Below are 5,420 nucleotides of genomic sequence, written 5' to 3' on the forward strand. Positions count from 1 at the left end.
GGTGTCCCCGATTCGATCAAACCAATTCTCGGGGGAGGTATGATCATCTGCGCGTACGTCATAAATAACTTCTAAGAGATCGCGGGGGTTAGGGGGGCTAAGGGAGTTAATGCAGATGTGTGAAGCCGATTGTACGGAATGGGGAGCATCGCTCTCCCCTTACTGTAATGAAAAAATCATATGTGGGGCATCCACGATTCATTTCTCTTCCATTACTTTATAGTGCAACTTTTAATTTAGCATCGACAGACTGGTACCTTTTTCTAATCAACGTGGGAGAAAATTATGCCTTTACGAAGTATGTAGGGGCGGTCTCCCGAGTTTGGTGTTTTTGGATATGAGAAAAAATCTAAGCTTTCATTCAGAGGAATATTCAAAATTGCAAATCAACTACTCTGATGGTTGTGGAAACTTACCGGCTGTTGCAAGGTAGATAAAATGCCTTTCACTGTAGCGTGGGAACAGCTATCGGCTGACTGGTCAATTTTGGCAGAAGGTGATCTAGTGACATGCTATGTCAAAAGACTTCTAAACTAAATACATATTCAGATAATGAAGAACATCCTCAATAAAACGTTATTTTATGTACAATTAAATATGATTTATGAACAGCGCTCATTTTTTTTATAATTGTCAGAGTACACGTTTTGAGGTTCATTAAAAAGAACTCGCCAAAGACGTTTTTATGAAAATAAACAACAGCCCTCCGCTATATTTTTAAGGTTAACAGGAAAAGGCATGCATTCACAAATCAATACGAATTATTCTTAGCTTTGTCTATAATAAAAAAAAAAAACTTTAGGAATCACAAAAATTTCTCTCCAATTTATATTCATGGACAACTAAGAAAGACTTGAAGACACTAATTACAAGGGTTCAATACGAACTTTTCCATTATTTTTTGGACAATTTCCAAACCCTTCGACAGACATCTTCACGGATCAATAGAAACGATTCTCAGAGTTCTCAATGTCGACTCTGCAACTTGAGAGTCTTTAAGGATAATGACGAACGATTCTATGGCTATCATCTTTAGAAGCCAACATCATCTCACTTCTGAACAGTTAGATAACAATCGATCCTCACGCAACACAATACATTACAATCCACCCTAATGGATGTTCTCCACCATCATCCAAACTATCGTCACCTACACGCTCCTCCTCCTTCTGCATCGTCTTCTCCCCCTCGCCTCCTAATTCTATTCTCATTACGTTAAGACGACGCGGTATACCTCAACAATACGTCAGCCGGTGGTGACGTCACCTACCACTCTCGGTGCAAATGAGAGAAAGAGGGAGAGAGGGGGGCGATTTCCCATTTACACAATAAGTGTCCTTAAATACATAATACCCCTACTAATTGTGACGAATTGGTTCTATAACTTTTCAACTTACTTAAACACAGACTTTACAAATACGAATGCACACAATGATAGCTTCACAGATACACCAAAGACTTCTATTAAAGGGTATATTTCTACACATCCCTCCTAACGCAACGAACAATAACAAAATATTTAAATATGTAAATAAAAAAGGAGTAAACGAATATAACCTTGTAAAAAAGAAAAAAGCTAAAATCACACTGCTATTAATAGCGAGCCTTTCCTGCAAAAAGAAGCAAGATCTGGCTCTATTAAGAGGTCCCCGCCGAGCTCTGAACCTGGCAACAGCAACCGGTATTTTTTTTTTTTTTTTTGTGGATGTTGCTACTTCCCCCATTCAACATTATGAGTACAAAAAGCACTTCTCCCTATCACCTCAGCCATTCAATTACCCAAAGGAAGGGCGAACTGCACACATGCTTTCATCTCACACGTTACCACACCTCATGGCGTTCTTTGTAAACCTCAGAATCCCATAGACGCGTTCCTCCCCTCCCACCCCCCTTTTCCTCACACAATTGATTCCCCATTCCCTTCTCGATCATCGGTTTCCCCTCACTGATAGTCCTCCCCTCCTCCCTCCCCCCTTTCAAACAATCCATTCCTTTTACTGTTTTGCCTCAGTTGCCTCTTTTGTGGCTGTGCCTATTGTCACTCCCGGCGGGAGGCTGAGCAATCTTCCGCCAACCTTATACGATCTATAAGTGCCTCAACCTCTATACAATCCGCAAGTTTGGGAGCGGAAGATAATACGACCGCCATTTCACAGCTATATGTCCCATAATTCTATGAAATTCTCAAAGAAGAGGTCCTATTAAAAAAATATATAATACAATAAAGGGCTCGGTTTTCGCCAGGTTGTTCTCTCGCAGTCCGATAATAAAACCCCTACAAAGTCTACGTTCCCACTGAAGTCTGCGTCTAAAACACCCTTATGGTTAAGAGGATCCAAGAAGTCAAAAAGAGATCCTGGTGTAACGCCGAGTCTCAATGCCAATGGGTGTGGGATTCCGTGCTGACAAAAGACATGGGATACCGTATCGCTACCGAGCATTATGATGTTAAAAGGGGCGAAGGTCTCTGTATTTGCAGTGCACCTGGAATCTGCCGAATTACACCATAATGTTTTCCATGATCACATTTTCACTTTCTTTAAATTTCAATACTGAAACTGTTAGATCACAATATAACTACTTGCTGAAGAAAAACTTGAAGGCAAATGAGTGAAAGCGTCAGTAAGCCAATGCATAAAATACACAATACAATATATTATTTTGTGTGTATCTGAGATGCTAAACTCTACGTCTAGTCATCTTTCAGCCCCTAAATTACCATGCAGAATGAAGGTATACCTTAGGGTCGTCACAAGCAGTCTCGACCCTCTCTTATATTTTCCACATTTTTAACGAAATGGGCACACTAACATGCACATAATAATGTTCTTGCAATAACCGCAGAAAAAGAGAGTGAGAGATAAACAAAGCAACCACTGCTCATCTCCACACCATCAGAAGGGCAAGTGATGCCAAAAACGGGCGTTTCAGGGCACGCCCTTGATTCGCCCACGTTTAACAGTGTACCCGGCCATACCAGTGGTGTGCCCTTACCTACATTCTGCCCAGATCTCTGCAACCGAATTATGATTGAAAGATGCATATAAAATAATTAGGCTTAAATATAGCAACCGAAGATTAATTTCCCTTACTTTATTCCACGTTCTTGGGAATAAGAAGGATTTTATAGATTAAGTAATATTACGATCTGACAGACCGATGACCAGGCATTAAATCTGAACATTACCTCAGAAAACCTATTAACATACTGCATAGGGAAATTAAAGTCGAAACAGCAGAGGGAAGTATACAGTAACATGAAAGATGAAAAGAATGCTGCGCTAATTAATAAGTAAGACAGATACGCAAACTTCTCTTTGCATAAATAAACTGATCATCCAGTTCGTTGATCTGAAACCACAGCTGCCATGTTGCGTTTGCCAATGCCTTCTCCGTAAATGGTAAGCAAAACACTATTACTTTTTGAATAATAAATGTGTTAGCAATCGACGCAACGCAAGGAATTTCAGACGAGAGGCAGACAGACTGACAGACGAAGGGCGAAGGGGGGATAATCACACTATACTCAAGTACACCTACCTATTTCCACATACAACTAATAAAACAGCCAACTGAAGATTAAACCAGCAACCCTAAAACCGGACATCATTAAAATCTTTAATATTCTTTTCCATGGATCAAAAAATAGTACAACTTGTGTCCGTGAGTCACTTGCTCATTAGTCCCAATAACCAAGAATTAATAAATAAATAACAAAACAACGAAAAAAAGAAACTTGTAAGCATATTTGATACCAGGCCGGATGATTACAAGAATGAAAACAAAATAAAGCAAGAGGTAAAAAAACAAACATTACTTGATACGGGGCAGGATGACTACAGTAACTTGACCCATTGGCTAAGGCCACAGGGGAGGGAGAGAGAGAGAGAGAGAGAGGACGGCTCACATGGATGGTAGAAGAGGAAGGGTTTAACCAAGGGGTCGGTTGGAGAATTAGGGAGTAGGCAGTGATAGGGAAGGAGGAGGGGGGTGGGGGGGCGGGGTGGTTAGCAGTGGCGACACACTCCCTGTATTCTGTGACAGATACTTGACCCACTGCATGAGGCTGGGATGTGCTTGCTGCATGGTTTCTAGGAACCATGTTTAGTATGCCTGTTTATTTAGATAAATTCGCTAGTAAACATACAGCCTCTCTACAAAGAACATAGCAAATACATACAAGTTTTTTTATCTCTCCGTCTGGGTACCTTGAATTCGATTTGATAATTATAATTGTGTGTGTGTGTGCGCGCGCGCGCGCGCGCGCAAGCAAGCAAGGAGTTTGTCAAAGCACCCAGACATCATAATTACCGCCATCTCTCGGAGCGTGACATTCTAAACGAAAAATAATTACAGTCCAGCGGCCGAAAGTGTCTCAGAGACAGTAATGAAGAGGCAATAAAATTAGGCTACATTACACCACGCCGGTCACACAGTGATTTGGCCCACTTAATGAATGAAGCGTGTCTCGTTCTGGTAGGTGGAAAAATAAGTTAATTGTAAAAATTCTCTTTATAAGAAGTACTCAAAACAATATCAATTTTGTCAAGAATCTTAAAACATCAAATCGCATCGAACACGCTATACTATATTCACATAATGCCACTCAAAGCCAAGTGATACATTAAGGTACGTAAAACAAGATACATCGACGACAATAATCTCATAGTTATTTTAGAACCGAACTGTGAAAATTCCATGACCTGCATGATGTTTGGTCGTAAAATACTATGAAGAAGAGCTGGAACACAACTTGAAGAATAAGTCGTCCTTTTTTTCTTTTTTTTTTTTTTAAAGGAGGTAACATGGAGAAGAAACCCCCACAAAATAAAACAAAAATTTATAAAACTAACAAGTCAGACTCAATCGATTTCTCATATATTCCTTTTACAAAAACGTCAAGCACCTGAAATCCAGCGTTTACTTGTCAAATTCTGATACTCTAATCCACAGATGATGTGTTTAGCCTCGCACGCAAACTGAACGTACCTAAAAAGATAGTTCAGAATATCTCAACACCAAACTTCTGTATTACTGCTGTATGTTTAAGTCCACGCAACCAAACTGTATTCCTAAACACCCAAAGAAATAAAACCATGCAATGCAGTCTCAGTGGCCCACCACACAACAGACAACCAGCAGCAGCCTTACATACAAAGGGGACACTTTTAAGGCAGCCCCATCAGAAGCAGCACTGCGGTGCTGACAGAAGTTATAATGTCCCGTACAAGAAGAAGAGCTCCACGTCCCATATAGGAGAGGCGGAGGTAACCTCGAGTTGATGCGTTTACTCAATTCTCCCTGATGGAATACAGCAACCCCAGGTTGTGACGTTTGGTCGATCTCCTCGTGATGGGGAGTAGCATTTCAGACCATATGGCCCGTGCCATATGTACTGGTTCCCTGAGCATTGTTAAGAC

The sequence above is a fragment of the Macrobrachium nipponense genome, chromosome 21 (genome assembly GCF_015104395.2).
Source record: "Macrobrachium nipponense isolate FS-2020 chromosome 21, ASM1510439v2, whole genome shotgun sequence".
NCBI classification, from domain to species: Eukaryota; Metazoa; Arthropoda; class Malacostraca; order Decapoda; family Palaemonidae; genus Macrobrachium; species Macrobrachium nipponense.